The sequence below is a fragment of the Phalacrocorax aristotelis genome, chromosome 3, assembly GCF_949628215.1.
Source record: "Phalacrocorax aristotelis chromosome 3, bGulAri2.1, whole genome shotgun sequence".
NCBI lineage: Eukaryota > Metazoa > Chordata > Aves > Suliformes > Phalacrocoracidae > Phalacrocorax > Phalacrocorax aristotelis.
In genome coordinates, this window is record NC_134278.1 from 88,884,515 (window position 1) to 88,910,474 (window position 25,960).

The following is a 25,960-nucleotide window of genomic DNA, read 5'->3' on the forward strand; positions in this document are numbered from 1 at the left end:
TCCTAGAACCCAAACGCACCATTTAATTATTTGTGCTGGGAGTGCCAAAGGAACCTACCATTTATTTATACAGCTAAATCAGCTGCAGATGTGTGTGTGCTTTTCCCTTCATTCTTTCTTTCCTTCAGTGTTGGCATTTCTGACATCTCTAGGGTTTTTTTTCCCCTCTCTTATTCAATGGGGGCATCTGAAAAGCATTGGGAACAGCTCACTGCTCCCTCCCTGCTCCTGTCTGCAGGGACGGGCATCCCTCATTGCTGTCACAGGGCTGTGTTTTCCTCCTGCCCCAAAGCAAGGGCTTGACAAATTAAGACCTCAAACACCAGGAATTGAGGGGAAAAAGAAAGCTTCCTGTGCTGCACAGGCCAGGAGAGGTCCTCTGGTGAAGGAACCATTGCAGCTGAGACCGCACAGCTCACTGCACCCGTGGGCACACGGTGGAGGAGCCGAATACCACAGGGAAGGAGCATCATGCTGTTTCCTGAGAAGCATAGCATAATTTTGGTCCCTATTAACAAGCTTCTCCTCCCCGTTTTTTCAAGTCTGTATGACATTATAAGCTCTGCTTTTCATTTTTCACGGCAGGGACAGTACGGAGCATCTGCCTGAGCTGGGCTTTGGCAAAACCTGCTGCCTTGGAGGCTGTGCCTGGGCTGTCGCTGCAAGTTGCTTGCATCAGCCTGGTTTGGTGGTTTGGGTTTATCCCTGTGATAACCAGGCTTAGGATTAGCTTTCAGCATCAGGCAAGTGACACAGCTGAAGTCAGAGATGCCCACTGGATTTTCAGAAGCACTATCAATTTTCTCATTATTCCTCCCCCCGCCTCCCCCCCCCCCCCCCCATTATCATGTCTCTTTTCTTGAGTGAAATTAAGAGGCGCAGGGCACCAGCCACTCCAAACAGCATGCCAAGGATTGCCAGCAGAAATCAGGACAAATATTGCTTTACCCTCTTTGGCAGGAGAAGGCAATCTCTTTCTGCTTTAACTGGAAGACAGTCATCAAGCCTTAGTAACCCCAGAAAGCAACTTAATGCTGCAGCCAGAAAATGCACTTCACATTCTTTTGGCAGGAGACTGACGTTTCCTAGTATCACTCTGGATAGTTAAATGATGTGATAATAAGTGTATTAGAAGCATTTAGGAGATAGGACTATTACCAAATGATGATTCATTTTTAAACTTTCAAACATACCTAAAGCTGATGTTCACATGTTGAAACCCCACTTGCTCTCAGAGAGCTGGAGGGTGATGGATGCTGTGGGTGTCAGGTGCTGGCTGCATCCCCGGGTCTGCTCCTTTCCATCCCACCGAGGCAGCCTGGCCACTTTTTAAAGCCAAAGACCATCACTCCAAGGACATTTCCAAGCACCACTTGCAGAAGTCCTCTTGGGGAGGCCGGTCATGATACCACTGAGGCAGTCTCTTTAAATCCACCTATATACAAGGAGGATAATTTGATTGCTCTGATTTGCTTTGTAGCAATTATCCACTATGAACATTAGATAATCTGGCTCATCCTTTGTTATCTGAAAAGGTGCAATACCTATAAAACTGTTTCATATATAAATTTGTATATATGCAAAACCTCAAGATGTACTTAAATATGTATATTTATTATATTTTGTTATGTATCTATCTACATTATATAGATTTTTAGTTCTTTTTTATGTTTTGTTTGTCTCATAAAAAGGTACAAAAGCCTAAGCATATATAGAATCATAGAATCGTTAAGGTTGGAAAAGACCTCTAGGATCATCAAGTCCAACCATCAACCCAACACCACGTTTCCTAAACTATGCCTTGAAGTGCCACATCTACACATCTTTTAAACACCTCCAGGGATGGCAACTCTACCACCTCTCTGGGCAGCCTGTTCCAATGTCTGACCACTCTCTCAGTTAAGAAATTCTTCCTTATATCCAATCTAAACTTCCCCTGATGCAGATTGAAGCCGTTTCCTCTCATTTTATCGCTAGTAACCTGGGAAAAGAGACCACCACCCACCTCACTACAACCTCCTTTCAGATAGTTGCAGAGAGTGATAAGGTCTCCCCTCAGCCTCCTCTTCTCCAGACTAAACAACCCCAGCTCCCTCAACTTCTCCTCATAAGACTTGCTCTCCAGACCCTTCACCAGCTTTGCTGCCCTTCTCTGGACACGCTCCAGCACCTCAATGTCCTTCTGTACTGAGGGGCCCAAAACTGAACACAATATCTGAGGTGCGGCCTCACCAGTGCCGAGTACAGGGGCACGATCACTTCCCGACTCCTGCTGGCCACACTATTCCTGATACAAGCCAGGATGCTGGGCACACTGCTGGCTCATGTTCAGGCAGCTGTCAACCAACACCCCCAGGTTCTTCTCTGCCGGGCAGCTTTCCAGCCATTCTTCCCCAAGCCTGTAGCATTGCATGGGGTTTTTGTGACCCAAGTGTAGGACCCAGCACTTGGCCTTGTTAAACCTCATACAACTGGCCTCAGTCCATTGATCCAGTCTGTCCAGGTCCCTCTGCAGAGCCTTCCTACCCTTGAGCAGATCGACACTCCCACCCAACTTGGTGTCATCTGCAAACTTGATCCCCTCATCCAGATCATTGATAAAGGTATTAAACAAGACTGGCCCCAACACTGAGCCCTGGGGAACTCCGCTTGTGATCAGCCACGAACTGGATTTAGCTCCGTTCATGACAACTCTCTGGGCTCGGCCATCCAGCCAGATTTTTACCCATCGAAGAGTACACCTGTCCAAGCCATGAGCTGCCAGCTTCTCTAGGAGGATACTGTGGGAGGCAGTATCAAAGGTGTTACTAAAGTCTAGGTAGACAACATCCACAGCTATGTATGTATGCATACATAGGTATAGCATGTATATTCAACAATATGCAGTGTGTCTATAAACATATATGCATATACAGATTTATACACACACACACATATGTCTGTCTGTCCGTTTATCTATTTTTCTATCTATCTATATGTATGGGCACATGCTGGGTGTATAAAGATGACCCACTACTAGAACACTGTTCCAAGGCGTGCTGAATCCCATGATACAGACTACAAGGCTTCACAACAGCTCCCAGGCTCAACAGGTAAGCAAGTCCACTTAGGCATAACAGCATTCTCCCTCTCACACATTATGAGCCGCTGTCATTAAAATTCAACACTTCTTTTAAGAGGCTTTTCTTGCAGCCACTACTCACAAGCCCGGTTTCTCTCCTGCTTGCAGTAAAGCGATCCTCCTCTCTGCCTGGCTGCCAACTCCTTCTGGGGCAAGGGCAGTGTAACCAATCCAGATTTGGCTAGTTGGTGTAAAGCACTGATTGCTGGCTTTATTGCCATTGAGCTGGCATACCCAGACAACCTGAAATAATCTAAAATTATCTATCTCTAAAATGAATTTTTATGCTTTATTCTCTAGTAGGCACATTGCAAACAGCACGCAGGTTCCCCAGCAGTTCACCGAATCAACTAAACTTATATTTTTTGAGTTTTGAATGTATAAAACAGCTTGTCTGATAGCTGATGATGGCCTTGCTCTGCAGTGCTTTGGCAACTCCCTAGTGCGGCTGCACTCACTGAAGGGCTTTGCTCCGACTGTATGCCTCGCCGCCGGGAAAAGCGCCGGAGGCTGCTGGGGAAAGGGGCCCAGACCATAGTGCTTCGAGGCACTGCAGTGCCATTTTGAATCAAAATATTTATTCCTGACATTTTGCGAGAGGGGAAGGAAAAAAAAAAAGAAGAAAAAAAGCAAAAGCTGGCTGTAATGCAAAGCCTCTGCAAAATCACTGGGAATCTTCCAAAAGGCTTCAGCAAGAGGAGGATTAGCTCCCCCATATATACAGAAAATTTGTTGTCTTTTGCATATCAAAGTGGTAAAGCCTCTGTCCTCTTCAGCTATTGCTTTTAAGTGTGCTATAAACAGAGCCTTATCTGTCCAGAAAAAAAAAACTTTGACAAAGATGACTAGCTGGGATGCTGGGACAAACTTGGCCATGTTCCTGCAGCAAGAGCAATGCCAATAAAGATGTGGACTGGTCTCTAGATGCTGTCGATAACGTGATTTGGATTGTTGTTCAAAAACTCTTGCTACGCCCCTGTTGTCGTTTATACTAATAAACCCTTCATCATCCCCTCCTCTCTGCCCTTGCCCTCCCTCTCATGTGTGCTGCATGCCATATCGCAGCCAGGGTGCGACGGGCTGAAATAGCTCTGTAACTCCCAGCCACAGTAGCAGACACTAAAGAATCTACAAAAGCAAGAAAAATTAAGTGGGCAAAAGGAAAACTTCCCAAGCCTGCTTATTGAACTGAGCAGCTTCACTTAACTTCACTTCTTCAAATTCCACTTTCTTCTCCCTTCTATTTTCCTTTCTGTATACCAGATTCAACTTTACCTACTATGCAACTTCTGTGGACTTTTTGCAGCCTTCCTCTCTTCTGGGGAGCTGCTCACTGATGCCTGTGTATCCCATTAATATGTGAAATCTGCTGGAAATTTGATCAATAATTAGGCTGATGAGACAACTTATTAAGAGGACCTGAGTGCAGACAGTTCACCCACTGCACCATGAGCTTCTCACATCCAGCAGGAGCAAAAGCAATAAAGACCAATGAATCCCATCACCCAAATCCTCTTTTCTCAGCAATTTGAGCATATGTTGCTCCAAGCACGTGCAAACAACGTGTATGCTGTGTCAGAAAATGGCACATTTATGAAGTGGGGGTTTAGGATAGAATTGAACCAAACAGTGCTGGTGGGGTGAAGCCGCAAAGGTCTCGCTGCTCTGGCCACATCCGGGCTGCGTGATGGGTATCAACAGTGCTGAAATCAGACCAGATGATGCTTCCCCAAAAATGGCACACATATATTCGTATATACATTAATACATATGCACATATAAAGACCCACTGTGAACCTGCGAAAACCCTAAGGACACGCATGGGCTGGTCTTCATTAGCATTTGGACAGAAAAAAATCCCGCTTCCTTGTCGTGCTTCTGGACACTGAAAAACACCGGCACTTTTTTGCAACTTCTTGAAATATTTTCAGCATGTGCTGGCCCAGCTTTCATCTGCGCCAAGGGAATTATGGAAATACTGAAGACTGATGGAGCTGCCAGAGAGAGCGGTGGCATGGTTATGCCCAGGCCACAAAGAGAAGAGTGTTTCCAGTGTATGTTGAAAATTCAGATTCTGTCCAAGTCTTTGGACAGCAGATGTCAATTATGAATCACATGATTACTCTGCCATATTTTTCCTAGTTATGTTCATTGACTTAGATAAGGTATCATTTTTCACCTACAAAATATGTTGCATATACAATAAATAATATGCACAGTACCATAATAAATATTCAGTATATATGGCGTGTGCATTATAGTGGTCCTGGTAGAGTTATAGCAGAACAGTCAAGGCTGAATTGGCACTTTCATTATAAAGGCTGATAATTCAAGATCAGTAGCAAAAGACAATGAAATACCATCTGCTCACAGGCAAACAGCTTGTATAGAGGGGGTTTAAGGTCTTCATGCGAGCAGTTCTGCATAGAGGGCAAAAAAGAGAGAGCTTCTCAGACACTGTTCTTCACTGTCAAAACTCATCACCTGATTTTGCTCTTACTTAGATGGCAGTTGATGCCTTTCCTAAATCCTCAGCTTCTGGAGCCAGAAGATACTGTGAGCACCAGTGTTCTCACAGGAGGTATAAAGGGGCATTTTCTAGACTTTCTGGCACAAGGGAAAAGCTTGTGAATATGAACTTTGCAACTCAACAACCAGAATACGGATGGGGTAGCTGTAGTTTTAAAAAGTTTTCTCTGCCACCCTTAGACTTTTTAACCCCAAGGAGGAGCAACACATGCTCAGCACTTGCTGAAGGCCAGGATGGTCTGGGCTGAGACCGGAGCCAACCTCTCCCAGTAGTACCAAGTTCAATAATTGGCATCAGGTCTGCATCTGCTCCCTTACAGTGGCCCCCAGGGCTGGTTCAGGTGTGGCATATCACATACTTCCAACAACCTGGCCGAAAATTATTGTCTCTCTAACCGCTGCAGCCTCTTCTACCTTCAATGCTATTTCTGCTGTAGCTTGTATGTGACAGCTAGACCAGTTCAATTCAATTCAGTTAAATACTCTTGACCCAGCCATATTACTGGCTTATACAAAGTTTTCACAGCATTTTTGGTAGCCTCAGACCAACCTTTATATTCCCACTCAGCTTCCTTCTGATGGCTGCAGCCCATCAGGAGGAGGTTTGCACAGGAAAGGCCTCATCTCAGCAGGAAGTTTTTGGAGCACGGTCTGGAGGTGCTGGACCCAGGCGAGCAGCTTTGCTGGTGGGTAGGAGGAGGCAGCGTTTTCCAGCAGAGGGTGTTAAAGAACAAGCGGGAGGTCTGGTGGTAGGTGGCAACTTCTTCCTTCAGCACAGCTGCTTGCAGAGGGCATGTCTGTTTACACCTTGAACTAATCACAGTGACAACCAGCAGTGAAAACCTGGATGCAGGAAATCCATGGGAATTCTGCCCAGGCTTTTCCCTTGAGTTGTTACACTCATGGTTCAAACGTATTTCTTCCAGTATGTGGTACCTTTCCCTCAACAATGAAATTCATGCAGATTTTTTAGCTCATATCCAGCAGGCACCTAAGCATCCTCATGGTCCTAGTGCAATAAAAGGACAGCGATGCTGCAAGGCGTAAATACAGGTAAATACAGGTAAATGGAAGGACCTACCTCTGACCATGTAAGATCTTGCTGTCCATCCTGACACATCTAATAGGTGCGTTTGCCCTGCTTTTGTAGTTTCCCCCTTTGCCAGCTGGCTCTGCATTGATGATAAGTATCATTTGCACATCGTCACAGCCTCAGTTCAGCAGCTCTTCAAGCCTGTTCCCAAAAGAAGCTGTCACAGACAATAAACACCAAAGTAACCTCACTTCCAATTTAATTGTTTTCTCAAAATATCACTAGCAATTAGACTATATTAGCAACAGATTGTTTGCAGTAGCTCATTCTCTGAATCAAAACTGGTTTCTTTCTCTTTTACAATCACACAAAACATCTGAAACTAGAAAGCACCTAGGGTTTTTTTTCAGAGCAGGAACAAGTAAACAACCAACATTACTTCTACAAAAGTCAAAGTGTGGAAAACGCAGGAGAAAAATATGGGATAGCTGGATATTTTTTTAATGTTTACAAATTTACTATGAAAGTTTTAAGAAAACACAGTGACAGCATTGCCTGCAGTATAGTAGGGAATGACAGTCAATAAATAAAACTAAAGGACTGTGCAATAAATAAATAAATACAAGACTAATATAATATGTTTGTAGTGGGCTGATCAGTTTTAAAACCTCTGCCTAAGGCTGAATTTCACAATAAACAAACCACGCCTGTATGGTTTTCTCCATCGGTGCTGTGTGAGCCCATTTATTTATGGTTGGGCTCACATTCTTGCCCCCACATGCCCTTTTTGCCCATCTCAGTTTCTACTTAAAAACAAAAATTAAAATCCAAGCAGAATTTAACACTGCAGAGAGGTAAGGTACACCTGCTCTCTTACTGATGTAGCATCTAGGCTCAACAAAGACGTGCCGCGTCAGTGGAGCATTACCATGTGTACATCCACGCTGACAGCAGCCAGCCCCTTCCTTATTTCATATACATGCCCTTTGCCAAAGTAAGCTGTACTGCATGTGTCAAAATGTGTCCCGTGGTGTCCCTGGGGATTTTTTCTGAGGCCGGCTTAGCCAAGTGACCACACATCTTTTTATTACCTTCAGTGGAAAACATTAGCTCTTTCTTTTAAGCGATGCTCCTTGGTTGAGGGGGGCTCGGAGGGCTCCAGACAAGCGACTGCAAAACCATCTCTGGCTCAGTGGCTGTGATCATGGGCTAGGTAATTTGTTTGATTAGAGCATCTGTCTAAGACAAAGAAAGTGTAGTGGAGTGAGACAGGCTCTGGTCTCATTTACAGGTCTGGAGATGCATGGAGAAGCTATTACAAGTGACCTGTGACCTGGCCCACCCTCAGGTGAAACGGCTTTGCCCAGTCACCTCCTGTTAGCCTCAGCCAAATGATAGGCTTCAGGGAGCCCCGGACGCAGCAACGGTTCATCAGACAGACAATGTCAGACCCGCGGGCCCAGCCCCAAGCTATGCAGATGCAAAAGCAGATGAATTTAAAAAAAAAAAAAAAGGGGGTTTCAAACTTATTATGGTGATAGTGTTACTTACAACAAATCTGTCTGCAGTTTTGGGGCTGCAGAGATAAAAGCCCTCAGGAAAAATGTCAGTGGCTTGAGTTTATTTATATGTAAGGTAACCATGAAAAATGTCGGCGTACCACTAATTGTAGGGCATATTTATTCTGCACAAGTTGTTTTCCACATTAGCACAGTTGTTAAAATGCAGTTTTGCCTCAGGAATATTATAACTTTATCTTCTGTAATTATAAATGTGGATGTTGCTGGGGTACTATATACATTGAAGAAGAAATGTAAGAAATGGGCACTGCAAGGAGGAAAACAAACATAATTAAAAATGTAATGTAGTAATTATATGAAACATACTCAGGAAGTGGAGACCCACGGATAAGCTAGCAAAGCAGCTACAGCACGTTATCCTGGTTTTAGATTTGTATGTCTTCTCACTTCAAATTTCTTCCACGGTTTTTGCTCAAACCAACTAACAAGGACCAGTTGGCAAGGCAAGCATTTAAGTGCAGCAGCACGTTATCCTGCGCTGTGCAGTCATTACAGTGCAAGAGCAATTCTACTATGAGAAACTAAAACCAGAAACCTAGAATGCAACAGCACATGGTAGTTATCATACAGCAAATGTTTAATGAATGACAATATAAGAGCATCTTCTGACAGGGTAGGGAATATTTTAATTAAATATCCAGTATTATGCAAAATACCTAATGTCAGCAGTAAAATCATAACTTTGTATGCATGAAGCAGAGGACAGTAAGGGTTACAGGTAACACATAAGGTGCACAGACACCTATTTCCTTAAGAAACACCTGGCAGATAAAATGTGAAGTTGCCCTCATGGTGCTAAGAGGCAAAATTCAGACATGATTTGCTTGGCTGGAGGAAATGCCTGGCTTGCCTGGGAGTCAAAGTTTTCTGAAGAAGGTTATCACTGAGAGTGGGACTGTGGTGGTGACCGCAGCTGCAAGACAGCGGGCAAGCTTATACATTGCCTTCAGGTTAGGTGCACCAGGCACGGTGCTTGCACAACACACAAACAATGGGTGCACACATACACATATTTATACACTGGGGCCAAGAATCTGCTTCTCTCCCAGGGGAGGGACCATTTAGTGGTGCCTGAAAGCACACGGTACCATTTCAAGCTTTTCAGGTTTTGTTTGCTTTATTGATTCTTTACTTTTATATCAAACCATGGATCATGCCATCTTGAGTTTAAAAGATAGAGAACACCAAACTACTGCTAGCATCTGTGCAGAGGCCAAACAGAAACGTATTTATTACACCCCTACTATTCCCCTATGGTTATTAGCAAAAGCTCTATAACATGGCCATTATTAGAAATAAGTCAGGTATAAACAAACCTAAGGCATTCATCTGGAGGTTGGTCAACCAAAATCCTGGAGCATTTCCTTCCAGCTCTCCCTTGAACACCTTGTCCCATCTCTCATCTACCACAGCCTCCTTTTTTTTTTGTGTCCAAGGGTACTTACTGCCCTCCAAAGGCTCCTCATACTTCGTCCTTTCTCCCTCTGCAGCATTTCCCCCCATGCCCATCCCTTTTTACCTCTCCTCTAGGTTTTGGTAATCTCCTGTACCGCTGAACGGTGCAAATAAAGCACTCTAACCTCTCCCAACTTTTCACTGTGGGGTATCTGTGGCCAACCAGAAAGATGTGCAGTGGTTGCCTGACAGCATCAGAAAAACAAGGAGATGGTCCATTGAAAGACTTGGGTCTCATTCTGCCCAATTTGCCTAAATTATTTTTTTCTAAAATAAGGATACTAGTTCTTATTATTTCCTCCAAAGTCATTTATACATCTTCAGAGCTCCAGTCCCACTGTTGCTGCTCCCCAGACCTAACAAAGTGGAGTCCCTATCACAGATGACAACCAGCAACAGGTACAACTCTCCAGCTGCTTCATGTCATAGACCTCCCCAAAGCGCATCCTTGCCAGAGTCATCTCCTTAAAGGGCTGGGGGGGATTTCCAGAGGTCACCAGTCCCTTCCCTGGCCCATGGCACCTGTGTCATTCCTGACAGATGCTTATCTTGGGGTTTTTAAGGCCTTCAGTGCTGGAGATGCTGCCACCTCCCCAGGCAGTGTCTTGCAGTGCATCACTGTCCTTATCACAAGAAGGTTTTAACCTGAATCTTTCTGACTGCAATTTAAGCCCATTGCTTCTTGCCCTATCTGCAAGAGGTGTGGAGAACTGATTATTCCTTTCCTCTTTGCAGCAGCCCTTCACATTTCTGAGGATCGTTTTGTTGACACAGACACTTCTCTGCACCAGTCTGAGGAGAGGTTTACCTCCTCTTCAGTGAAACCAGAATACTTTTGGCTATAATGTCCACTGGTGGCATTTCTATTTTAAATTCACTTTACAAAATGAACTGAAAACTGAAATGAAACCTCATTGAAAAGCTCACATTATGGGAATTTATATTCCCTTTTTACTGTCCCTTAAAATACAAACAAGACTATTTTTGAAGTATGTGTCATTGAAAGAAAAATAAGCCGACACAGCTTTGCAAGCACCAGCGCTGAATACTCATCATTTAGGACCCCAGAAATTATCATCTGGGCTTAAAAATAATAAAATTCCAGCGATGCATATGAAGATCTTTGTAATTGCCATGTGGGCTACGTTCTCTGAGAGCCTGAGTTTGGCTTCTACTCACCTCACTCAACTATTCATGCAGCAGAAAATTAGATGTCTTGTCCATCTGGTGTGGGTTAACGGGTTTGGAAAAGCCAACGCATCTATTTAAGGTGGCATAAATGACTCCCTGGAAATGTCTGTCTTTCTCCTAAGAGGGTGCCTAGGCATTAAAGGCTTTTGGAACAATAAATCATAATGGAGCAAGTTATATTTTCATTTACTTTCTCCCCAGTGAAGCAGCATCCCCTCTGTTGGTATGCTTACCTGATTCAGACAAAAGCCGAGATCCTCACATCACCTCACATTTCCAATAATCACATCTCCTTTAATCTCCTTTAATAAAGACAAAAACCATCAAAATATTCATGACAAATTCACCAGCAGGTTAACAACTTTTACAAGAAGCTGCATTTCTGATTGCTTTAGAGTAAATCAGACTGAAAAAACCGCCATGTTCACTTCAACAGGGCTGTAACCACTCTGCAGATGTCAGTGACTCAGGGATATGTTCCTGCTGAGGAGCAGCCTGATGGGTATTTTTTGCCTTCTACAAGCACCTTCTTCTTACTGCAGAGTTTTAGGAGCTACAACTTTTCTAACCTGAAGCTGCCTACATTTCAGAAGAGAACAGGCTGTATGTCTGCTTGATTGACGCCCAACCTTTTGGTTGACTTCTGGGAGCGAGCCTTTCTTCATGAAGTATTGAGTTAGCATATGCTGCCTGCTCCCAAGTGTGGTGGGCAAGCTCGGCATACATTTAAAGGTGTCTCTTTCAGAGGGCTTCCAAGGCCAGATAATTTTGAGGCCACAGGTTTGACCCAAGGTCCTTGCCTTGGGACAAAGGTAAAAAGCTGCATGGAGAAAAAGGAGATATGGTTCCCACCTGTTTCCACTGGTGGGAGCTGAGGAAATAATGAACTAAGCTCAATAATTATTACTCTGACAATGGTTGAGTATAGGAAACAGGGCACATCTTATAAAAAAAATATTTCCCCTGGTATTCTGTTTTGGAAAACAGTGACCAACTGCTTCTGAGGTTATAGTCAGGTGGCCATATCTACTAATCACAGATGAACATATCTGCATGGTCTGCTTGTTTTTTGAGCCAATTTATATTTTCTGTTGTTTACAATGTTGCTGGCCCCTCATGGAGCCCCATAAGTCCCATCCAAAGTACCCAAATTTGACCAAAACAGCATTCAATGACCTTCAAATCTCTCCTTGCTTTCATCGGCTCAAGTGGTAAGGTACACTTGTCCTCTTAATGAAGTTAAAATGACAACAAGAGACTCTTACAGTGAAGTGACAGAGCTTTGGCAGTTGCTGTTAGTGAAAGGATCTTAAAATATGTCTAGTTGTTCCACACTAAAACCACGTCTAAGCTTAACAATCTGCTCTTGGGCTTTTCACAATGGTAAAATTAGTCAGATCAATTATATTTTTCTTCTCAACAGATTTCCATGCTCCACAAACAAGCTGGAAAGTCTTCTTGTACCACATATATTTATATAAAAATACATTTCTTTTTGGTCATATTTCTTCATACTTTGTTATAAGGATGCAGGATGAAAGAGTGAACATGAAATGGTTCAAAAGGTACTGCTCGGATTCAAGATTTCCCTGTTTTATCAGGAAAAATCCACCAAGTGAGCCACTGGAGCAGGAGGATAAGGGGGGAACAACAGTTGTGCTAAGCAGTGGGTGTATGAGCCAGGCCAAAATAGCTCCTTGGCTGTGGGGTTATTAAGGCAGGTCTGATAGTTTGCTACATCAAGTAGGAATAAAATAACAAGCTCTGATTTTCTTGCCTGATACATGCACTGCACCCTTTGAAACCCAACCCAAACAAATGAAAAGCTTTGGATATGTTGCTGTTTAATAATTGCCTCCTGCTCAGTGTGGAGCGAAGCTTTTTCTTCCCTTGCTTCCCTCTCCTCCATAACAAATTCTCACTAGGATTTTTTTCCACTACAGACAGCAAACATAATTACACAACAGATCAGAACAGCTTACATAATGGCCTTTATAGAAACCTGCCTTACCTCAGAGGCATATTAGCATTTCTTATGGGTTTAAGGGGTGAGGGATTAATTACAGATTTTCAAAATATGCCTAATTACATATTTACTGGCAGAATAAATAATTCACGTTTCATAACTCGCCATGAAATGACTACTTTCTTTTGAAGATTAAAAATGCAAGGCTTGAGGAATGTTAAAGTTCAAACTCTGAATAAAGGCTCCTAATCCTTTATAGATCAGCATTTTACTCACATGAAAAATACAACAGAAAGTTGCTCTTTCACCTGAGTGACTTGTAGGCCCCTTGAAATTTCTCACTTGGCAATCTATCAAACGAAATGAGCAAAACATTAAAAATGTGATTTGTTCATTTACTTCGGCACTTCGGTAGATCATGTAGGATTTCAGGAAGCACCTATATGACTTGAGAGCAGGAGTTTCCCTGATTCTTGGCTCTTGCATTGGGCAGAGGCAGGAGCAACTGCATCTCTCTGTACAGCACAGTGTGGGCAACGGCTGGTACCCTCCTCCCGGGGCCAGCATGGGGGCTGCTGCTCTGCCGTGCATGGCAGTGGCAACCGGGGACTCCTCACATGCTTGCAAACGAGTGTGCCTTTAAATGCTTCATGGCATTGGGTCATTTGGAAACATAAATCAACTTGTCCCTTTCCTGACCCACCTTAACATACAGCCAGTGGTTTCCTCTGTTATATTTTATTTTATTTTAGCCAGAGTTAGAAAGAAGAATACCCCTTTGGCATTTAGGGATTATACAAATTATTACAGAAGAGCAAATAACTGCCTCCAGAAAGGAAATAAGTGCTTCTGTTTTATTAAAAAAAAAAAAGCTGCCTTCAACAACAATAAGTGCCACATTCAGTAACTACAGATACTGCAGAAAAGAAGGAAGGAAAGGCAAACCCCACGTGCCAGTACAACTGGTCTTGGTTCAGGTTTTGGTAGACTTACAAAGAGAGAGTAGGTTGGAGAATCCAGCCCAGTATTGTTTCTGTCCACATATACATGACAGTCAAAAGCTATCCATGCCAGTCCTGGTACGTTATGGAAAGTGGACAGGGCAGAGAATCACTTAAATGAAAAAAGCAGTAGGACGTGGAAAGCAAGTGACTTGTCTAAGTCATCCCCTGGTCACCCCACTGCAGGGCAGCTACCTAAGGGACATGCAGAAAGCACTTCTCCAGGCCAGCCCACACATTCCCCTGCTCGGTTCTCCAGCTTTGTGAAGATCCTTAAAATAAAGCAAATATACCTTTTAAAAATAAAGATATATGGGGAATATTCATAGCATATAGCAACGGAGTCCACCTATGCAACTATCAAGATTCCTAGAGAGCAAGGAGATAAACACTCACTTACAGCACACAAGCCCATGTGTTTTGGACAGATACATGAAAATAGCAACCTGCTAATCACCACTTCAGTTCTTCACAAGCAGAGCTAGGTATGTAGAGGAACATAAACCAAAACAACTTGATGTTTAATGATACTCTGGCCCCAGTTCCGTCTTTTGCTTTTGTGCCAGCTTGTGTAAGTGGCTTCAGCTTTCTATGCCACACTTCCCTTAAAATGCTTTCCACCTTTTAAGCTAAAATGATTGTGTACAGACTAGCTATTGATTTAATTGAAGCAGGTGGAAAAGTGGAAACCCACTCCCGTAATCAATTTGGGAATAGAAATGTTATTTTCATTTTGGAGCAAAGGGTCTACTTTCTTATATTCTGTACACATATTTCAGTAATTTAAAATCTAAATGTCTACAGAAAAAAACCTGTTGTTTTTTTTCTTAGAATAATGCCTTACTTTCAGTCTTGCTTATTCTGAGGAAAGCACTTCTAAGACTGGTTCAGCCTACCCAGATGACTCTACTGAAAATTCTGTCTTTCAAAATGTTCAGCTTTCCCAGACAAAAGCTCACACCTTTGATCAACATGCATCTGGTTCTTTTATTAATAGCTATGTATCAGAAATATTTAAGCGTAAGTACAATATTTAAGCTCTAAAACTATTTACAGCACATAAAATACTCTACAGTGGCATCTACAAATGGGAGAATGCAGTCAATGGTATGATGCAGTAGATGAGGGGCAGCAGAGCATCCTTAGCCATAATTACAAGCAGTGAACACTGTAGGACAGATTTATAAATGTAGTGCAAGCCATTTAAAAAGTCTTCTCCCTCTCTCGCCCACACAATATTAATTACCTGCGCTGTCTTGTGCTAATTCATTTCCCCTGCACCTCAGTAAAGGAAGATGGTGTTCAAAATAAGTAGTGTCAAGATACAGTGTAAAGAAGCTATGGATACTCTGAAATCGCATTTTTGGGGCAGGGAGGTAGAGGGGGGAGAGAAAGAATAACACCTATAAGTTACACTTCCAACTCAGTTCCATTCATTGAGTCATGTAAATAAATATCCAGCCAGTTTGGTCCCCATCCCACAGCCTCGGCACAGCAACTCTAATTACTCATCTATAAACAATGCAGACAAGCCATCGCTCAACGCCATGCTATGCCTCATGGCCACATGCTTTGCATCCTACCTGGGTAAATATTAAAATGAATATAATCTACTATATTTTAAGGGTAAAGTTAACTGCAAAGCCCAGTAATTCATGAGCTCTCCAAATATACATAAAGTGCTTTAGTGAAAGCATTTCCTAAGGGCCTGATCCAGTCATGCTTCTCAAACCCTCTGCAGCTGTCTAGACTGGAACAGAAAGGTCATTCAGCCACTGAAGGCCAATCCATCACTCCCATTACAACAAAAAAAACCTAAACTGCTCCAAAGGTTCAATCTGTGGATCTGATGGAGAGATACTGAAGGAATAGCCAAGGTCCCCCTTCCTCAGGGGGATGTGGGCCAACACAAAACCAGCACCATTCCTGGGGCTCATTTTGAGGATCTGAGCTGGAAGCCAGAGGATCCCAGGAAAATTCCTGCCTCAAAGCACCTCTCTTGTCATCCTCTTCTTTACATGCCAGTGCTGCAATGCAAGGAGCCTCTGTGTTCTTCTACACCAGGACTTTTCTCTCTGCTTGCCTCTCCTCAGCACCAGGGAGATCGCGTATGCAAAATCCAGAGTTTATGTATGTCCCATATAGGAAAAGTCAGTGCTCATCCCAAAAGACTCTCTCCCAACCTATAACTTAAGGATGGAGGATCCCCCTTTCTCCAGGCTATGTGTGGCCCCTCACTGCTTTTAGATCACTGACTCGTCTGTCACAGGAGTGCCCCGTGGTGATATTGGAGATGTTTGCTGCTGTCTCCTCCATCAGTAGATGGAGGTAACCAGGTCACTGTCAGGCTGCAGGGAGATGCTCACCAGCTGGGGAAGCATACATCCCTCTATCACCCCTTTAGCAATCATACACCGAGCTGTAAAATAACCCTATACCTGGGGGATTCCCTGCATGCTGCAGACTCCGTGGGTGACTTCAGCGTCATTAAGCTCAGGCAGCCAGGGTGAAGGAGCCTCCGCAGGGGCCAGCTAGGAAAACCCAACAGGACATCACACACAGCTGATGAGAATGGGGCATTTTTCCACCTCAAGCACCAGCAGCTTGCTGAACTGCTATGGTTCAGCAGCAAAAGGAGCCGGATATTATCACCCCAGCAAGCTCCCTCCCTCCCCAAAGTAGGGGAAAGCACAAAGAGAGAGCGCAGAGACTGACAGCGCTGCTTGAAAAATGTATTCCAGCTGCTCTCCTTAAACTGAAAGCTACAGCCCAGTTGTTTGCGATCACAAACATTTTTAAAGAGGCATTTCTGGATCCAATAGGACCTGCCTCCTCCAGATGCAGACGTTTTGAGAAAAAAACGGGAGGGAAGGAGAAAAGGCGACCTCCTCCTGGAACTCATCTTTTCCATTCAGATTTCAACCACCAGAACCACTACCAAATAAAATGTCAGCTTTTTTCCCTTGTTCATTAACCTTTGATGCTTATTGTACAGCCAGTTTCAGTGCTCACGGGGGACTTGGGAGGCTCAAATCACAGCATTCATTTTACTCGGGGCTTAGGCACAAGTTGAACCACAGTCCAGAAAGGAGGGAGGCGAAGGGAAGGAAAAGGCTATCAGCCCAATCCTGCCTCTTCAGCAGTTTACTTGTTTAATAAAGATTGAATTTAGAGAAAGGGGGAACCCCCAACTTAGTAATAATTCCCTTCACAAGTTCTACTATAATTAAAAAATAGAGGCAAGGTCATGACGAGTGCTATTGAAAATAACAGACAGACCTGTAATTATAGCAGGGCCAGCTAAAATAAGGGTTAAAGGTCTCTTAATACTCTGTCAGCATTTCCACTATAACCCCTCAGTTTCAGGGGTTTACAGCTCACACATAAATATTTGCTGCAGGCCAAAAATGGCCCTTCGAGGGGTCAGCAAAAGGAGGTAAATTTTATTTACATATTTATAAAAAATGGCCTGGGTCTACAGAAGCGGCGTGATCCTCACCAGCACTACCAGCACAATTCATGGGGATGAGGAGGGAGAGCCGACAGTCCTGACTGTGAAAGCATATGGGGTGGGTGGAGGAGCTGGAAATATATTTTGCTCAGAATAAGTTGCTCCAAATCCACAGAAACCCTGTGCAGAGGCAACGATCTGCAAATACAGTATATATTATAAAGCTGAATCCTTAAACAATAAGGCTGTATTCCTACCATGAATTACACAGATAATCACTCCCACTGTTCAGCCAAGCATGCACATAAGTCTTTGGAAGATGAAAACCTAAGGCCTTGCTAGCATATTGGTTTAACTTAAATCAGTACTTTAATTGATTTATTTAAGCCAGTGCCAAACTTGGTGTGACTCCCTGATTTCTGCCAAAGAGTAGCTTATTTCAGTTTAGTTTAAAAAAGCATATCTTGGTTTTTTTTCCTAAAGCATTCCTCCCTCCCCTTTCCCTACCTCTGTATTTATGTGACCCTGAGTTGACATTAGTTCAGTGCTTTAGGATTAGAAGAGGTAAATCGGCTGTGACCTTTTCCAGGGCTCCTTCCCTTGAGGGACTGAGCCACTGCCAGTGGTCCATGGCTAGAGCAACTACTTACACCCCCTAAATATAGCTGCCTACCAGTTGGGGAGCTTAAGCTGCTGCTGCCATCCCTGCTTCTGGTCCTCAGGAGAAAAAAAAAAAAAAGAGTGTGCCTCACAAACCCAAACTAACATCATCCAGAAAGCTCAGAAAACCACACCAGCAAACAAGAGTCCTGAATTATGGAAGAAACCACAACACAAACCCTTCTCTCATACTAGCATGATATATAAGCCAGCCTCCTGACTTGAGAGGTTATCTCACCATTTTCCAATACCTGCCATTAGCCATCAAAATAAAGCCAGTTTGATTTGCAGTGAGTTTCTCTGTTGCCAACTGGTTCAACTGGACTGCCCTTCTCACATAGCTGCGCATCACTCCCGTTCTTCAGTCATGGCTTCAGGCTCAGTTAAAGGGAATTGTGGCAGAAAAGCGAGAGCACTACGTGATCTTGGGTCTAGTGAAATTCATTTACTAGAGCTTTTTGAAGAGCTTCCAGAAGCAGAGAGAGGGAAACACTCAGCTAAAATTATTAACCAGGCAAATGCTTCCAGAAACTATTATTTTCATCTGTACCTAAAAGTGTCACAAAATAATACATTTATTTTCCTCACTAACTTCAGCATATTCTTCAAAGTGATCCTAGAGGGGCTTGGGGTTTTTTAAAGTGAAATTATATTGAGGATATATATAACTTTTTTTTTTTAAAGTTTCTAACAAAATATTTATTGTGCAAGACCCAGAAGATAAAAAAGATGCAACTGTTTTTCTTGGTTTGTTTTGAGGTTATTTACTTAGGACTAAGCACCTCATTTTTCTTGTGTACAAAAAGTAATTATGCAGTCAAAAGAATTATGGCCCACATACTTCAAAACATATGAAAAATGTAAAACTTTATTACATACATTAATTTCTAACAAAGGATGTCTCCAGCATCAGGGTAACTGGTATAAGGCAGATAACTGATGTATGGTATATTCATTGATGTTCCTCCCAAATGGGTTTTATAAAGGCAAACAAACAAATAAACAATTTCTTTCGTTATGTCTCTCTCTCTTGTATAAATTTCATCAGCCTCATACAGGGGACTGTAGGCTTAGGGGAAGGGGATGCCAGTGGATTTTTTTTTTTTTTTTTAATTGAGCTAAAATATTCTGCTCAAGCAATCTGTTCACCACACTTTCCTTTTATTATCTTTCCCTCTCCTGCATTTCTCAAACCAGGCAACCCCAGATCCTGCCCATACCACTGCCCATCCTGAACCCAGCTTCCCTGCCACGGGCAGCTCCCCAGGATTGCTCTCAACACACTGGTCAAGCAGCTCTCTGCATACATTTGGAGTGGAGGTCTGTAGAGTACTATTATTTTTCTCTCCCTTTTTCCTCCCACTCCCCAGCTGAATTTCTGTGAGCGGGGCAAGCTCATTCCTACTAAATGAGCTGGGCTGGGAGGCCAAGGCAGGAGTTGTAAAACCAAAGTTCACAGCATCCTTATCTTTAGCCGAGCCACTTTGACTTTCTAACTATACATCTGGGTACCATATCCAAGAGGAAAAGCATGGCCATTTAAAATGTCAAGAATAACTGCAATCAGTTCTCCTCAGTGCCTCTCTTGAAGAAACAAAGCAAAATTGAAATGTGAAAGATTCAAGGTAGTCTTATTGTTTTAAGTGAATGAAAAAAGTGAACCTGACTTTTTTTATATTAAGACAATGACCTAATCAAACAGAGACCTAACCTTCCAATACACATTTATTTGTTCCTGCTGCGTTCAGTGCAATATTTAGATATAAATATGCAAATTTATCATGGTTAAGCAAACCTACTGCTCCACTGATAGATGTGTCATAGTACTAGAAGTCCAGAGGAAAAGGTCTCATAGCATCCAACAAATAACAAGACACAAGTAAATACTGGAAGTTTCTATTTCAGTCATGCAGAGTCACCACACTAATTCAGCCAAACACTAACTCCTGCACCCTGATTTAAGCAGGACAGACGTCCTTCAGCACAGGTGATTTCAGTCTTCCACAGTGCCTTTTCAAGGTTCTAGGACTTTATGGAGAAGCTTGGCAGCTTCTCTTGGAGAAGAGGGCTCTGCTGATGTCACACTTCTGGTCTGCTCTTGGCATGTCTGGGCACCAAATGGGAAAGCTGCTGGGGTGGCTTTGCTAAGGCTTAAGATCTAACATTAATAATGATGATGCATTTCATTTATGTCTCAGTCCTCATTTATAGGGCCTGGACTCAGCCCGGTGTATGGAAGTCTTCAAGAAGCATAGAAATCCCCAAATAAAGTTCTGGGTTTGTCCTTACTATATTTGGCGGAAGTTTGAACTTGGCGTAACCTTGAGGCCCATCTTTAATTAAAGTGTAGTATTTTGGGAACTCAGGACAAAGGGGAGAGAAAGACCTATTTCAAGTTATACCTAACCCCTGAGAATCAAACCAACCCTGACTGCTGACAGCTTTAGAGCCAGTGAGTCTCCCTCAGCCTCTGAGCTTTCCTAGGCTACTTGCTACCTTGAAAATCTGAAGCTGCAAATTTCTCTATTCTTGTGCACCTTCTTTAGTCCTTTCTCCCTCTTCCCACTACCCATGAAAAAAGCTTTCAGTGTTTCATATGTACTCATCACAGGTATCACAAGAAAAGTGGAAGAGTGCCAGCTCTCAATGGCTTGTTTGTTTTGTGGCTGAAACCTATCCACTTCCATTTCAGGTGTCCATCGGCTGAACCACCATTTGACATGTCTGGCCCCAACAATCACAGGGGCTTGGTGGGTTAAAAATGCTAGGATTTCATTTTATTGCAGGGATATTACTCATTCCTGGGAAGGTTCAAAAGTACATGCATCAACTTATGTCATCAGGGTCAAACAAAGTGGCATGCCAGATTGTAGAATCATAGCTAGACTGCATCAGTGGAGGGGTCTGGAGGCAGAGCCGAAGAGTAAGGAGAAAGAAAAATGGTTTTTAGGATGTACTTTAGGTCACTTCATCCTTCTGCGAGGGGAGAAGGGCAGGAGGTAAAGGATCCCCTCTGAGCACGTTGCCCTGAACAGCGTGAATCAAAATCAAGTGCAGATTTCACTAAGATTTCCACTGCTTCTTGCCCAGCAACCTGCCTATGGGTAGGACCATGAAACAACAATGCCTCCTCAATTGCCAAAATGTGCCTCCAACATATACCAGCAAGCCCACGAGTACACACAGACTCGCACAATAATAGCATTAGGTGCCATTAACAGGCTTTACCCTTGTTTCTTTTCAGTGGAAAAACTATTCGACATCCCTCAAGCCCAGGCTCAGCGCTGCTTGACCCTTTCCTTTCCCTGCCTACATTAGAAGAACAACTAAATAGCTGCACATAGAGCAAGCCAGCCCCTCCTCGCTCCAGGTGTCTGTATTTTACTTAGGGCCCCAAGCTTGATTCAGCTCATACAGTTTCTGACAAGCTTCAGCTGGCCCTCGTCACCAGACAGGCAGATCAATTAACAGAGGGATTTTTCTTCCCTAGCTCTCTTCCTGGACCTTTAACCCCTTGTATGTCCTAATGCTCTAGGAAAGAAGGGCAGAAAGCAAGTGCTAGGAAAAAAAGAATTGCCATTTAAAGCTTTTCTTTTTCCTCCAAAACCACTGTGCTCTTGCTTTGACTACATCTCAGAACCCCACCTTTCTGTAAAGATGCTTCTGGTTGTTCAAAACTCATTTTTTCCCATCAGCACTGAAAATTTTAAAATCCCCTTTCTCTCCCTTAATTTTTTTTTAAAATCTCTTTATATCTTGCTATGGAAAGGGATGAAGTTAAATGTTTTCTTTGGGGTGGAGAATTCTTTTCCACTTGTTCATTTTTCTTTCTCTTTTTCCACTGCACCAATTTTTCCAAATTGCCACATGGGAGGAAAAAATTCTGGCTAAAGAGGTTAAGACCAAGTCAGTAGCTGATGCTCTGCAAGCTTTCTTAAAAAGTTATCAGAATACACATGACATTTCGTGGATGGGAAGGAATGAAAAAAAAGGGGGTAGCAGAGACCAAGGCAAAAAAAGTGCATGTCCAAGGACTACAAAATAGAAACAAATGAAATAATTTCAAACCAGGAAAAAAGCATAGATGGTTACAAATTGCCCTATGAAAGAGAAACAATGTCAACATTGACAATTTTATTTTGCAATTTAATTATACCTCCATTCATCTTTGGTGAGAGTGTACAAGAGAGCAAGTCAATGGCATGAGAAGCTCCTTCAGCAACAGCAAAACATAATAAATAAATTTAATTGCTAGTGATAATAATTAGACATTTCTGTGAAAAACAGTTCCCAGAACTACTGAAAACTATTCAGAAAAATAAATGTTATGGCTACTACAGGGAAATCCATTTAAATGCATTCACAGCGATAAATAATTTAAAACTGGTGAGGGTTTTTTATTATTTTTACTTTTTGAAAAAAACCCTCCTACAATTCCTTAGGACAAGCCTATACCATCACTCATATAAATGGGTTCTGCCCATCACTTTAGTACCAAAGTAGTACCACAGCAATAATGACAATAATAATTAACACTAATTAATAAATGCTGCTCAACCTGTCCATCTCAGATTGCTGCCACAACAGTATAGAAAACAACAAATCTAAATGTGAAGAAACAAATGTTTCTCTTCCTATAAATAGCCTTCACCTGGTGAAATATATCTCAGCATTAGCACACATCATTTTATCAGGCAAAGAAGAGTTTCCCGGTATCTATTCTCTGAGCCCAGGTATATATGCTTTCTCAGGACAGTGTAGAAAGAAAAACCAGGATGAAAAATCCTCCACTGAAGTGGGCACGACAGCTGTGAAGCGTTGGGCAGAGTTAAGGGTAGCATGTCTTCTCTGTGTCTTATAGTGCACGATTTTCTTAGCAAGGAAAGAGGGGAAGGGTAGCTGGTAATCTTTCACTCTATACGGGGAATCTTTATCGAGGATTTGGGAAGAGTGTTATTTCTTAGATGGATGGATGCCGTTTAATGTTTTCAACACTTATTAGAAAACACAAAGTCACTGCTGACACAGACTGGAAAGCTGTAAATAGTGATGGCAGGTCATTGATGCACAAAGGAAACAATAAGCCAGGGGAAGTGTAAAAAGATATCTTTGGCTAAACAGGTTGTTGGGAACACTTACAAAAGGGGAGGATTCTCTCCTGGAAGAAGACGGCTCCAGAAAGAACATGGCAGGGTGGTGGATGCTCAGCTACACATTAGCTCTGTAGCTGGGAGGGTAACTTCAGTCCTTAGGATATGTAAACAGGAGGATATAGCCTAGAAGCCCGAGGTAATATTATCTTTGTCTGTGGCACTGTTGTGACCACTAATGGAACAGTGAATCCTGTTCTGGTGCCTATGTTTCAAAAGATTGTTGATAAATTAGAGAGAAGAGCCAAGAGAATGGCTAAAGGACTAGAAAACACTGGGAGGATTAGAAAACAATTGTGAGAGGCTCAAGAAGCTCAGACTGTTTAGCTTAATAGACAAAAGGTTAAGGAGTGACTTGCCCACAATATACAAGAACCTTCACAGGAAACAGAAATTTGATGGAGAGCTCTTCAGTTTAACAAAGACTTACGTAAAACAAGATCTAATATCTGGAGGTCAAAGCTAGATTAATTCACTCCAGAAATTAAGGCGAATTTTTTACTGTGAGCGTGCTTAGCAGTGGGAGTTTACTGAATATTGTGATGGCTTTGCCATCATGGTATTTTAATGTCAGATTTGGAAGGTCTGTTGAAAGATATAGCATCATATAAAACCTTGAAGGAATCCTGTGGCCTTTACTAGGCAGAAAGGCAAACTAGGTAATGGCATTGCTTCTTTCTGCCTTTAGCATCCAACAATTTATAATCTATGCATTATGTCTAAACATTCATAGCTATCTTCACCAACGTGTGACAGTGTGCCTATTATTTAAAAACCCACATTCAGTCTGTTCATGCTCTTAAACTGTTATCAGGGAATACAGAACACGACTCACATAACATACGCATGATGCTGAAAACTTTCTAGTATACTTGTTGCTTCTTTCAGATTAAGCCCGTTTTGATGATGCTAAAAACAATTACCTTAATTTTTCAGTACTTTACAGTGTAAGCACAGAAGGCCAGTGACTTGTTCCACTTCTCCCTTTTAGTCAGATGATGCCCAAGTTTCACTTCTTAAATTTAAGCACAGAGCTTGCCAGCAGTTAATACTGTTGTCCTCAGATGGTCCCAAAGGGAAGCTCAGTGGGTATAAAATGACAGGGTGTTTTTGAAAGGAGTTTGTAAATACACCACCACAAACTTAAAAAGTGAGCTCTCCAAAATGCAGAATGGCATTATCAGTGCTGACCTACTCTCAATTGTGCTCATCATAGAATTCATTAAAGTAGGAGTCTAATGAGCAAAATGAATGCATTCTCCTACCAAGGCTTTGGTAACATTACTGAGAGTATGCCTCTCATTTTTACTTCTTCATCTATCCCTGCAACACTTTGCACGCGCAGTCAAGTACTGCAGATTGGTTTCTTGTTGAATCAACATGGTTTGAAGATAGCGCCCCTTTGAAAGTTATAGCTAGGATGAGCAATGGGCTGATCAATCCTATGGTCCCAAGCTTGTGACAAATGGGATTTAATGAAAGGAGTGTCCTTGCTAACATCCTAAATCCAGCCTGTAATCCCCAGTATAACTAGAAAATGAAGACATTTCCATCCCCTCTTATATCAGGGATAGAGATAGGATGATGGAATGATGTGAACATAAAATAATTGTACACACAGAAGCTTATGCAAAAAGGCTTTGTTTGGAAGTGCTGGAAAGTCACTCACCCCGAAACAATGGGGCAAATTAGCATGCATCCAGCCCAAGGGTGCAAGCAGCACACACACGCACTCCTGGTGACGGATGCTTAGCTCTTGCTGGGAGGTCACCACTACGAATCTTTCTTGAGAAGGCAGTATGTCAGATTTCAGACACTTTCCCTACAAATGGGCTTTTGCAGCTGAAAGGAGGAGGGGGGAGCTTTTCGATCCAGATAATAAAGTCCATTTACATGAAAAGATGCCGCTTTCAATGACATGATTAATTTCGGAAATACCTGGCATCTGAATGAAGAAAAGACTTCAAGAGATGACTGATGATGAGAAAAGATAATTAGGCAAATGTCAAGAGTCACTGTTTTGATCGGTGACTGAGAGGCTGGTCTGACTAGGTTATCGTATACTCATTCCAGATGGAAATGAAAGGTCTTTGTAGGGACAGCAGGGTGATCCCTTCATGGTTAAACATAAACTCTGTTTACACCTAGATTTATCCTGGGTTTTCTTCCTGGGAAGCCCTCCTACCCCAGAAAGTGCTCTACCTGCATGGTACTGGACCAAGCTTGCCCCATTTGAACCTTAAGATGTTTTAAACACGAACAATTTATCATGCATTTTATTACTGCAAGATTAGAGTGGTCTTAGCCTTTCCAAAACATCACAGGCTGCCTTCTCCCCAGCTCTCCAAAGCTGGAACATAATACAGACTTTTTGCAGAGAAGGCAGAAGACAGTCCCTTTCCTAAATGTGTTCAAATATCTGTCCTTAGCTTCTCATCAAATGCCCAGAGTAGCAACTGCCATTGAATGCTGGTGCCCTCCACAGGACAGATGAAAACCTGAAGAAGATGCTGGGAACCCCAACATGGTATACTCTGACAGGATTGCCTTGTTGAGATTGACAGATTATCTCCCCTTCAGAAAAGGGAGCATTCACAAAGCCCTCTCCCTAATCCATCACGGTGCTCTGGACTATACTTGCCATCACTTGCCCCTTTTCCTTGCATGCTGCTTTTGATTTGTGGAATATGCTGGCTTTGTGCAGGCGCATTTAATCCTCAGCAGGAGAACTGCCAACACTCGGAGACCTCACTGCCTTTCCAAACCAGTTTTCAGAGGGGCGCAAAGCACCACTCACTTCATGTCTCTATTGTTGTGGTGCAG

The 25,960-nt window shown here is 42.7% G+C and overlaps 1 long non-coding RNA gene across 1 annotated transcript in view; it reads right to left on the minus strand.

Moving 5' to 3' along the window:
- The window catches only part of LOC142055030 (uncharacterized), a 275,522-nt gene that overhangs the window by 35,100 nt on the left and 214,462 nt on the right, over positions 1 to 25,960 (minus strand). The window contains exons 14-17 of the long non-coding RNA XR_012659779.1: positions 7,775 to 7,922; positions 6,732 to 6,900; positions 6,201 to 6,463; positions 1,194 to 1,435 (exon numbers count right to left, since the gene is read on the minus strand). This is a non-coding gene — a long non-coding RNA (uncharacterized LOC142055030). The remainder of the gene's footprint in view (positions 1 to 1,193; positions 1,436 to 6,200; positions 6,464 to 6,731; positions 6,901 to 7,774; positions 7,923 to 25,960) is intronic.